This window comes from Desmodus rotundus, chromosome 5 (assembly GCF_022682495.2).
Source record: "Desmodus rotundus isolate HL8 chromosome 5, HLdesRot8A.1, whole genome shotgun sequence".
Lineage (NCBI taxonomy): Eukaryota > Metazoa > Chordata > Mammalia > Chiroptera > Phyllostomidae > Desmodus > Desmodus rotundus.
Window position 1 is genome coordinate 109,182,474 of NC_071391.1, and position 12,631 is coordinate 109,195,104.

Genomic DNA, 12,631 nt, shown 5'->3' on the forward strand with positions numbered 1-12,631 from the left:
TTAACGTATAAAACAGCAAGTATAAAAAAGGGCATGATTGTGAAACTATGATTTGAAGGCCTATAAACAGTACAAAATAAGCACTGATTTTACATTAGTGCAAACAAAAATATCTCATCATTTAATGGCTACAAATCTCAAAAAAATTGCAGAGGTGCGCAACATATGGTTTTTAATGTCAAGAGAATTGAACCCAATTCTCAATCTTTTCCGAATCATCTTCCAAGGCTTCCAGGGTCAAGCCTCTGAAGCTGATTGAAGCTGAGATATTCCATCTGATTTAATCTAGTCCGCAAATCGATTTGTCCTCCAGTGGAAGCCCTTCTACTTAGTGATGCCTCAATCTGGCCTTTTCTTTTATAAATTTATCAAAAATCTATCCTGTCTCAGTTGGGCTCCTCGTTTTTGCAGTGTACTCAAAGTCTTGACCACGCGATGCTCCGGAAGCAGGCTCACACTGCTCACGGGGCGAACACTGCCTGTAGCAACGGATTTTTCTCCCTGGCTGATTTCTCCGAGACATTCTTCACTTGGCAACGGTTCCAGGGAATAATTATGATTCACATGAGTGTCAGCCGCTTTTTCTGACTTTTTTTCTTCTCAGTCATTAGAGGAGGAAACTGGAGTTATTCCTCAGGTTGGTACATTGTAATGTAGACACAGGAACACTATCTAAACCATCCAAAAGTATATCAAGTTGAATAGTACTGTTTTCATTTTTCCTAAGTAGATGACTAAATCTTAGAGACATTTTCTTTAGGGGACCACTTTCAACTATAAGCCACAGTCACCAGTGTTGACATCATCTTTTTGCTGGAGTGCTCCATTGAAGGTTTGAAGGTGGTAAAGATGACTATCTCTGTGGAGCAGAATTACAGCTCTTTTGTCTTTGCTGGGCACGTTTCTCTGGGGACTGACCTGCACTAACAGGCATTTGTTTCCTGAGGATTCACTAATTTATTTGAAATGTACTCTTTTTTCTGTCTGTGTGAGCCAATTTTTAAACAATTTTCTTCACTAAGGTATTTTAAAGGTCTCATGATAGGTATGTCTGAAGTTTCTCTCTCTCTGTCTCTCTGTCTCTCTGTCTCTCTGTCTCTCTCTCTCTGTCTCTCTCTCTCTCTCATATCAGTAAGTTTCGTGAACTGCCAGGTGAAAAATTATTTTCTGGAGGACAGTGGTACTCAGTGACACAGGTTTCTCCAGCTGGTTGGCCACAGTCCCGTCCTGCATGTCCGAGGGCTGGCCAGAAAAGAGAATACTCCACTCCGGGCATCAGCACTTGCACTGGCTGATGTCAGTGGTGGCCAATGTGGTACAGTGGTGGTCAGTAGTGGCACAGGGGGTCTCATGGAAGTTCCAGAATTGTGATGATGACAACACAGTTTCATGCTCTACTTGCTTAACCTGAGCTTCAAGTTTTGAAATTTTTCTTTTCAAGTCAAAAATCTGAGTTTGTGCATCAAGTAATTTGTCTCAACTGTACAGGAGTGGGTAAAAGTAGGTTTACAGTTGTTTGTATGGAAAACAATACAGAATTAATAATTAATACAAGAATAAACTCTGTTTTGCATACTCACAACTGTAAACCTACTTTTGCTCACCCCTCTGTTTAATGTCCTTCACTCTTTTGTGCTCTTTTCCAAAGGACTCATACTTCCCTAAAATATCTTGAAACATTTTGTTTTCCTATTAGTCTAGCTTCTTCGTCATCTGAGAATATGTGAACTTTCTCAAATACTTCTTCTAAAGTCTGCTGTCTACATATTAGTCAAATGATTGTATTGTCTTTTTCTTTATTACTTGTTCTCATTTCCTGTGTTCATTCCTGCAAAATTTTGGAGCCATTGCTGGCTGCACTGAGGCATTCTCTGAAATCACTTGCTTCTATTTCTAGTAAGTTGCTCTTATTTTCAAGTGTTCTCCCATGATAGTAGCTTCACTCAGAGCATGAAATGGCCACATCTGTCTGCAAGAATTTGATTAGTTTTCTTTCAATCTTCAAATGCAAAAATTTCTTTTCCCTCCAGTTTGTTTTAAGCTATTTAATTGTGATTCATAATAAGCTTGAAGGTCCTCTATGTGTTGAGCATGCTTTTCCTTAAGGGCTTGCCTGATCTTAGACAATAGCACAGGATCTTTCAGGAAAGTCAATGAAATGCATTCTGGGACAGTTTTGGCTGTACCTGGAATCCGGGACTAACTGAGGCCAGAGTTACCATAACCGTGTTTTCTTCTTCTACAGTGTTGATGGAGATGTCATTACTAGTAATAATATAAGCTGAAGGAGATGGGGAGCTGGTCCTGCTTTTGTTTTGGAATACATAATTTTTCCAACAGTCTGCTGGTGAAGCTTTTGTATTTAAAGGGTATTTTGGGAATGCAGACAACCGAGAAGTGATATCACTTGCTTGTGAAAATGAATCTATGTCAGAGGGACTAGACATACTGGGTTCTAAGACAGTCTGGTGAAAAGATGTCCAGTCATCTAAGGCATTTAAAAAGCCATGTGGTTGAACCCCTGAAATCTGCTGATTTGGCTTCATGAGTAACATTGAATGTAGAGTCAGTATCTGCTTTGCTGACAATTGGTGGAAGAAGATGATGCAAAGGGCTTCTCTAAAGCCTCAGGCAGAGAGTAGTAGGGGTGGTTCTGTTCCGCTTTTATTTTTCTACTGTATACTTCCAAAATCTTATTTTCACCAAGAAAATTGTGGTAAATTCACCAGGAAAAATGTAAATATCTTCCTTTAAAGAGGCACGAAACTCTACAGGAGAATGTGTATAGAAACTCCTGTTTTACGAGGTCTGTCTGGAAAAAGCCCAGCCATTATTAATGTAACAAGAACAGTTTGTGTAACACTGATGTACTTGTATACCCAATTACACCAATTTAAAACTATTTATATTAAACTAATTAGACAACTAATTAGACCTGTGTGTGTGTGTATATGTATATATATATATATATGTATATGTATATATATATATAAATGAGGATGTATATATATATGTACACCCTCATTTCATATTAAAATCTTTGCCACTGAAGTAGGTAAATATTTGTATTAAACAAAAAAATCAGTACATTAATTGATAAGCTAAATAACTAGGAGAAAGTCACATGACTCATTCTAAGTTAATCTTATATTTGACTTGTTTTATTTATTTTGGTCTAGAAGTTTGAGTTTATTATAATCTTTAAATAAGCTTAATATTTCCTTCCCTATTGACATATCTAAATAACTTTTATAAAGTCATACCATTATCCTTGACATTAGCAAAACCACAAAATAAATTTCCTTTTTAAGTCTCACCTTAGTTTCAAGTCCTGTATCAAATGCAGCTCTGTAAGTTAATGCAAAAGTCCTCCCCTTTAGAAACCACCATTCCAAAATCTAAGCAAACTATATTACTTACATTTTTAATATATTTTATTGATTACACTATTACAGTTGTCCCAATTTCCCCCCTTTGCCCACCTCTGCCCGGTGTCCCCATTCCTTCCAACAATCCCCTCCCCTCTTAGTTCATGTGTGTGTGCCATACATGTAAGTTCCTTGGCTACTGCATTTCCTATACTGTTCTTAACATTACCTTTTCTATTTTGTACCTACCTATTTGTACTTTTTAATCCCTGTACCTTTTTCCCCATTCTCCCCCTTCCCCCTCCCAACTGATGATCTTCTAAATGTTCTCCAGATCTATGATTCTGTTCCTGTTCTGCTTGTTTGCTTAGTTTGTTTTTTTAGATTCAGTTGTTGATAGTTGTGAATTTGTTACCGTTTTAATGTTCATAGTTTTGATCTTCTTTTTCTCATATAGTCCCCTTTAACATTTCGTACAACAATGGCTTGGTGATTATGAACTCCTTAGATTTACCTTGTTTGTGAAGCACTTTATCTACCCTTCCATTGTAGATGATAGCTTTGCTAGACAGAGTAAGCTAGGTTGTCAGTCCTTGCTTTTCATTACTTTGAATACTTTTTGCCAGTCCCTTCTAGCCTGCAAAGTTTCTTTTGAAAAATCAGTTGATAGTCTTATAGGAATACCCTTGTAGGTAACTCTCTGCTTTTCTCTTGCTGCTTTGAAGATTCTCTTTATCTTTAACCCTTGATATTTTAATTATGATGTGTCTTTGTGGTCTTCTTTGGGTCCAACTTGTTTGGGACTCTCTGTGCTTCCTGGACTTATATGTTTGTTTCCTTCACCAAATTAGGGAAGTTTTCTTTCATTATTTTTTCAAACAAGGTTTCAATTTCTTGTTCTTCCTCTTCTCCTTCTGGCATGCCTATGATTTCAATGATCGTACACTTGGAGATGTCCCAGAGGCTCCTTTTTCTAGCCTCGTTTTTTTTTTTGAGGGGGGGTTAACTTTTTTTTTCTTTTTGCTGTTATGATTGAATGCTTTTTTCTTCCTTATGCTCCAAATTATTATTTTGATTCTTGATTTCATCACCTCCATTGTTGATTCCTGTAGATTTTTCTTTTTTTCACTTAATGCAACCTTCATTTCTTCTTTATGCTGTTACAGTATCCAATGAGTTCTTAGAGCATCCTAATAACCAGTGTTTTGAACTGTGCATCTGATGGGTTGCTTATGTCCATTCCATTTAGTTCTTTTTCTGGAGTTTTGTTCTATTCTATCATTTGGGCCATATTTCTTTGTGTCCTCAATTTTGTAGCCTCTCTGCATTTGCTTCTGTGTGTCAGGTAGAGCTGCTTTGACTCACTGTCTTAGTGGTATGGCATATTGTAGAAAAGGCACCTATAAATTGTGTGGGGTGGAGCCTTAGGTTATCTCCATGGTGGGACAACCTGTTTCACTGCTTTGTGGCTCTATGTGGGGGAGGGCCTGGAGAAGGGACAATGATACTGCCTGGCCTCTGGAGATTTTTCAGGAAAGAAGCTGTCTCCCAGCACTTGCCCTGTTGCCAGTCACTTCATTTTCTCCCTGTATGCCACGTGTGCCCTTCCAGCTGTTTCCCTGGTGCTGAATCCCAGATGGAGTGAGTTTACATAAGTCCTAAGTTCATTGTGGGCCCTTTAAGAGGAGCCTCCCGAGAATCCTGCAGTTTCTTCTGCTGCCCCAACCCCCACTGATTTTCATAGCCAGAAATTATGAGAAGTTATCTTCCTGGCACTGGAACCTTGGGCTGGAGAGTCGTCTGGTCTGGGGCTGGAATCACTTGCACTCAAGGTGCCCTGACCCAATTTTTATCCACCACATGTGAATGTGGGACTGCCCACTCCACCACCTCTCTGCACCTCTCCATCTCCCTGTCCCTATTCGTGTCTCCACACTCTTACCCATCTAGACGAATGTGGCTTCTTTAAATCCTTGGCTGTCGGACTTCCATACAGCTCGATTTTCTAACAACTCTGGGTAATATTTGTTTTGTAGTTTAGTTGTAATTTTGCCTGTAGTTGCATGAAGAGGCAAAGCATGTTTACCTATGCCTCCATCTTGACCTGAAGTCATATTACTTATTTTTATAATTATTTATAAAACTTTTGAAGTCAGGGAAGGTATTTCTTATATAAGCCAGTACAATGTCTTATAAATATATTCCTGTTTTCATATTTTTAATTTTTTTAAGATTTTTATCTATTTATTTTTAGAGAGAGAGGAAGGGAAGGAGGAAGAGAGGGAAAGAAACATCAATGTGTGGTTGCCTCTCACATGCCCCCTACTGGGGACCTGGCCTGCAACCCAGGCATGTGTCCTGACTGGGAATCGACCTGGCCACACTTTGTTTCACAAGCCTGCACTCAATCCACTGAGCTACAACAGCCAGGGCCTGTTTTCATATTTTAATGAACGTGTTTATGTGATCTATTTCCATGGTGACTTTTTCCAGACACATGGTTCTGAAAGAACTACTTTGAAATTGTGATCTCATTAAAAAAATGCTTATTGATTCAAAACAGGAAATGAGGAAATGATGGTTGTCTTAAAGTATATTTGATCATATGGACATCTCGAAACTGAGATTCCTTAAGGTATAAGCAAATGTTTAAAATAATCATCAAAATAAACTCTTTCTATTAAGTAGTTAAAATATATAGCCTGAGGAAATCATATAGAACTTTACCTTCTTGTGATTATTTTTAACAGATATTTTAACTGTGTCAGAGGAAGCCAGGTTTGATTAAAATCAACAAGAAAGGAGAAAATTATGCTTTTATTCTATTGCCTAAGAGATTATTCAGATATTGTACTTAACATCTGAAAAAAATATATCTTTAAGTGCAGTAGGATACCCTTTAGAAAGACAATGCCGTAGGGAAAAATAAAAAAGCTGAAGGCATGTGAAAGGCACGTAAACTCTAACTAGAGATGAAAGAAGAGGCTTGTGAAACAAGGCTGGGGCAGTTCTCAACGACTTCCCACGTCGGCCCCAGTCTTTCTTACTTTCAACAGACGTGAGTGATAGAATATTATTTTTGTAAAAATATCACGGCACTGCCTTTTGCAGAGCTTCCATAATTTTCTAACACATTTTCAGAAATAGGAATATTAAATTGAGAAAAATGTTATTGCTTCTGAATAGTGACATAGGCAGGACACTCTGAAACTGTGTGTTACATTTTTAATGAAAACAAAACACGGAGATAGCGTCTTATCAAACAGAAGACGGGAAAATATCCAAGGAAAGAGTGCAGAGTTAGGATAAAATGTGGAGACTGAACCACTTCTGTGTATCAAGAAATTGTGTTCAGTAAGTAACTTTTATTGCTAGATCAAGGGCATTCTTTACTGAGCAAAAAATAGTATTTAGAATTTTGCAATGCCCTAAAATTTTACCAACAGTAGAAGGTCACTATTTATGCAATGGTTCACTATTCAGTAATTAAAAATGTTTATGTATCTCATGTTTTAGAATTATACTTTATTTCAAATATTTGAAAAATAATAGTAAAACAAAAGAAAACACAAGCTTATGTTTAGGGGAGAAAAAGACCCCACGAAGCTTGCAGGGCAGGAAAGCATTAGGCAGTGGCAGCTCGCCCTGGGCCATCCCCTGACCCTGTCCCTAAGGCCCCCTTTCCTCCACCTTTTCCGTGAGATAACAGCAGCCTCACCTTGACACATCTTTCCTGCAACAGTTCTAGAGAGCCAAAGCAGAGTAATGCCCAGGCTGTCTCTTGTTGCTTCTTCTACCCTAACTAAGGCCTTTGTTTCACTGTCCCCACCTTTAATAACGTATTCTAAAATAAAAAATATATATAATAGAAGATCAGAAAAAATAACCCAAAAGTTCAGCACAGTTTTCCTAGCAAAGGTGATAGGTTTCATTGTGATTAATATATTTTTTTGTTTCTTATACTTGCTTCTATTGATTAAGACTTTTATAATTGTGTTACTTTTAAAAGCTTTCTGTAAAATGGATACAGTTTTAGGCTATCAAATAGTTAAAACATAAATGAGGTTATATGTGTGGGACACCTGATCAGGCAGGGACTCTATATACACTAGACGTGTCCGGACTACAATTCGGCTGCCCACTATTTGGGTAGCATCAGATGACTTTAACATGAAAATTTGCCAAGGATAGTAAGAGGTATTCTGTATTTTCTTTAGTCTTGAGGAAACAGAGTTAGATCAGGATACAAATGTTCGGAAGGCATGGAACAACACAACATAGTACAGTCTTATAGGGACTCAAGGCAGAAAGGAGAATTAGAAGTTATTTAGACCAACTTCAGACAGCAGAAAAGTTCAGTAATTAATTACATTGAATGGGAACTAGGAGTCCAGGAAACAGCACAGAGATTGTGCTGAAAGGGTTGTAACTTAGGTTCTGATTCAATTATATGAGAAACATTTTAAGAATCAGGAGGCTAATGATGGGGCTGGTTTCCCAAATACAGTTGGCTAAAATTATCACCAAGTGAGAAAGATCCTATCAATCAAACTCTATTTGGATTACCAATACAGTAAATCCCTGAGTCCTGTGTCTGCCTGAGAATTTTGCTACTCTGATAGGAAACTACTGTATCTCCTGCTTATTTCTATTGACTTCTGTTACCATTGAAAATTAGCCTTGGATGAACTCAGTGAAGCACTACTCTTCTGGCATAGATCCTGTAAACCTTTTGTTTTAAGTACTCCACACTTGCACCTATTCAAGCCTGTGATATTAACTCCAGGTCTTCCCACCTTCACTACCACTGCAAACCACCTTGTAGGACCTTGGCCCTGCCTCTTCTAATTGAAAGGGATTTCTAATGTTATAATGCACTTATATAAAGATCAAGGGGAATCTGTATCTCTCAGATGTTGTTTATATGTTGTAGCTTTGCATGAAAAGCATGGCTTTTTTTTTTTTTTTTTTTTTGTAAAACACCTATATGCATGAATTCAAGCCATGGCTCCATTCATCACTGGCTATAGGTCTTTGAAGAAATGATTTAGTCCCTTGGGATCTCAGTTGCCACATTCTGCAAATGAGGGAAGTAACAGTGACTTTCCATTAGTCTTAGGAATTATATGATCTAGCAGGATTAGATCATATAGGAGAGTATGTGAGACTGATTAGATGCATGATTACTCTTTTTTCCCCTTCCTTTCTTTTCATTATACAGTCAGTCCTTCAGGGCACGCACCAGTAGGAGTTTTGTGAGCAAAATACCTTGCTGTATTTCATTGTTTTCTACAAAAATATTAGTAAACTTTCCATAATACTGTATAGTGGAGAGCTGTACATGCCACTATCTACCACAGGGACAGACTTATCTTCCAGAATGACACTACAGTCCCCTCCCTTACCCAAATAATGAGTAAAGATATATCCTAGGACAAATTCTCTGATAACTAACTCTGGCTAAGATAAGCTGATGTAATGGTCAGAGTTTAACTAACGTGCCTCTGGCTGCGAATGAGGCTCCATGGGAGATTCTAAATGCTTTACAAAGTTGAGATGGCATTTATAAATTCACATACAGCCTGGCTCTGGTCACCAACGTTAGCAGCATCAGTACAATGATTCTTTATGTTTCTGTTCTATCAAGATACCTTTTTTCCTGTCCGTGACAAGGCCACATTCTGTGCATGTGACTGTGCATTTGCTCAGGCCCAATGCTTAGTCTACCGCTCTAGTTAGACTAAATTTAGACTAACTTAGTCTAATGCTCTACTTTTGCTGTCTTGAAATTCTTAATAACTTTTGATCAATAGATCCCACTTTTGTATTTTATACTGGTCTCCCAAAATTGTGCAACATCCTGGATGGAATTTAAGATATTATAGTATTGATACCACCATTTTTATTTGACCAAATTGTCCCCTCTGTATGGAAATACTCTTTTTGTCTTTGCTTGAATGGGTGCTATGTGTCAACAGTAGTCCCTTGAAAAATGCCCAAGGCATATGCAAATACTTGAATGTTTACGAAACTAATAAAGAGCTTATAGAGGAAGAGCATCATATGAATGTCTTAGTCTATTTGGGTTCCTATAAAAATACTATAGACTGAGTGGCTTATAACAAGAGAAATTTATTCTCACAGTTCTAGAGATCAGAAAGTTCAAGATCTAGACATTGGCAAATTCAGTGTCTGGTGAGAACCCATTTTCTGGTTCATAGACAGCAAACTTTCTGCTGTGTCCTCACATGGTAAAAGTGGGGAGACAGTTCTCTCAGGCCTACTTTGTAAGGTCACTGATCCTATTCACGAAGACCTTATTTTCATGTCATAATTATCTAAAAGGCCCCAACTTCAAACAAGGACATATTGGGGATTAAGTTTTAACACATGAATTTAGAGGAGATACAAACATCCAGTTCCTAGCAGTGAGCCTCCTTATTGCCTAATTTTCTCTCAGTGACGTTGCACTTGGTTCATCAGGTACTACAATCTCCAAAATTCCCTCGTCACCCATGTCTTTGTCCAGTTCTAAAGGTTGTAGATAGCCCAAAAGCAAACCTAGTGGGAGTTCCATGATGTAATGCATCTTTAACAGGGTGAGCAACTGTACCTTATCTGCCAAATTAACTATATATTATCCAGACTTCAAAACTTTAAGAGTAAAGGGATGCTATTAAAAATCATGTAAGGTCAATCAATAGTAGCTAAATCTTGAGCCAACAGGAACACATAGTTACCCTAACTAAATCGTGTTTCTCTAACTCCTGTCAGTTTTTACACTACCTTTTTTCTTTTAAAAGTTTATGAATAAATTACTTATTACTTATTGGTCAAAGTGACTGTCATGTATTTAACATTCTGATTAATCATCACAGTCAACCTCATCTAAACAGCTCACATTTGGGATTTTGACAAGTACAACTACACTTAAAGCTTGGGAAGTACAGGTTTTACCACTCAGTGAGAGAACCTGGGAGGAATCTTTTCCCTTCTAAAACGTTAGAAGCGTCATTGTGCATTCTGTATCAACAACACAACCTAGTATCAGACCTTGTGTAATACGAGGTACATTCAAGAGTTTCCTATGGATATTTTCTTCTTCATTTGTCATTTTGGCACAATTCCTTATGTAGCTTTCTGGTAGGCAGCTTTCATTCCAAAACTCCAGGTAGAGGCCATGAACTCAGAACGCTTCTGTAACCATGGGATCATACGTCACTACCCTTCCCGATAATTAATTTTCTCATAGATTGGACTGTAATTCTTAACCTGGTGACTTTTACTTTAGATATTTCTCTGCATATCCCTTAAAAATGAAAATGCAGTTTTTGTTGTTGTTGTTGTTGTTTGAGTGCCTTCCTTTAACGTAGACACAGAGCTAACGCATAGAGAACACGATGTGTGCTGGATTATGGCCTGAGGGAGACGGTGCAGTTACTCAATGCGGCAGAGGTGGAAAGGAACATCTGATGAGATTGACGAGCACTAGATAGTGCACAGATGAAAGTGTTCGTCTAAGGAGATAAAGGCATTGGAGGTGGAACTTCAGCCAAATGCAGGGAAACCACACATTGCACACTTACCGGACTGAAATAATGAGTTCTTTCTCACCAAGCCAATTAATTAGTACACAAGACAGTTGAGAAAAATTGGTCCCGCAGGAAGATAATGCAAATTAAACAGCAATCTCTTACAAAAATTGCATACATTGAGCAAATTAAATACCAGACACACAGATTTCCTTGCCTTCCTTGGATTCCTTCCTTCCTTCCTTCCTTTTTTCATTCATTCTTTTCTTCTTTCTTTCCTGTCTTTCCTATGTATATTGTAATTCATTTATGCTGAGATCTATACTCAGGGTATTAATGGGATTTACTTCAACTGCCTATTTTACATTTTTAACCATACAAACCCATTTAAATAACCAACAGGAAAGTTGTGATTGTTCCATGACCTTTGCAAATTTATGTCAAAAAATTAAAAGTCTTATTATTAGTTATACATATACAGGGAAATGAAAAACATGGTAGACTGAATATTTATTTAGTACACTAGTTTAAAACAGTGGGAACATAAAGCATTAATTTTTTTTGTAAGAGCTTATCAAGAGTGTTTGGACAGCATTTTTATTTTCTTATTAAATAATTTATGATATGGACTGAATATATTTTCTCTGCCTTGGGAAATTTCTAAGGATCAGTTTCCAACATTTTATCCTTTGCCCTTTCAATGACATGAAATATGTCACAGTTCCTTTACTTTGAAATGTTTTTACCTGGTGTCACTTTCTCTGAAATATCTTCATCATTTATTTCACAACAATTCCCTCACTGTTTCAGTAAGTTTGCTGGCACTAAGTTCCTCTGGCCGAATATCTGTATCTCCTTTATGGCCACCTTGCCATCCTATAAACTTTTAATAGGGTTCTCCTGTAAACTTCTGTAAACTTTTCATAGGTTCCCTCCCCCAAAAGATGTTACATTAACAGTAAATGATGGTCATCATAACCACTTGCTTTATCTAATTCTTGGAACCGGGGTGCCAATGTCAGAGCAACACACTTTGCGCTGGCAACACCACCAGCTGGCCCCACATTTACCAGTTCACATCCTCTTGTAAAACAACAAGACCAGCCTTTGCCAGCAGTAAAAGGTTATTCTGCAGGCTCCTTGTAATTATCGGTTTCTTTCGATCCTTATTTTACATTTAAATAAACTAATTCTCATTAGTTATAGCCATTTACCCAAGGCCCTATGTTGATTTACTGACAGCCAAGGAGAATCCATCACTTATTAAAACTGCTTTACTAAGTATTTAAATGTGTATACTATTTTGTGCTTTTTTTCTTTTTTTTTAGAAAAAGGGCCATACCACATAATGTGTTGTCCTCTGAACACCACTATTACTCATTTATTCATTGACTTCTTCATCGTAGAGTAGAAACGAGGGGGTACTTTTCCAAGAAGCCCCTTCTCCTAAAGGGAACTAGGGTTGAGCTTGTAAATGAGAGGCGGGTGAGCTTTGAGAGATGGAAACAGGAATGGAAAAGAGGGATACATTAATGAGGACTTGAGAATTTGTGCTACATTTTTGTAGGCTGAGACAGGTGGTAGGAGCTTTGCAGGAGAAACTCTTGTTGATCTTTTGACAACCTGATACTTAGATGTTTAAGCCTAAGGTCGTACATCATTTATTTTTTTAAGCTGAAGATGAAGCTGTTACTTGGGGAATGGTCTTTTTATGGTAGAGGACAGAACTGA

General features: G+C 37.6%; 2 pseudogenes; both read right to left on the reverse strand.

The window, feature by feature from the left end:
• Positions 1 to 215: 215 nt before the first annotated feature.
• Positions 216 to 1,040, reverse strand: LOC139440252 (M-phase phosphoprotein 9-like; annotated as a pseudogene).
• An 83-nt stretch (positions 1,041 to 1,123) lies between these two features.
• Positions 1,124 to 9,957, reverse strand: LOC112302995 (M-phase phosphoprotein 9-like; annotated as a pseudogene).
• Positions 9,958 to 12,631: the final 2,674 nt, after the last annotated feature.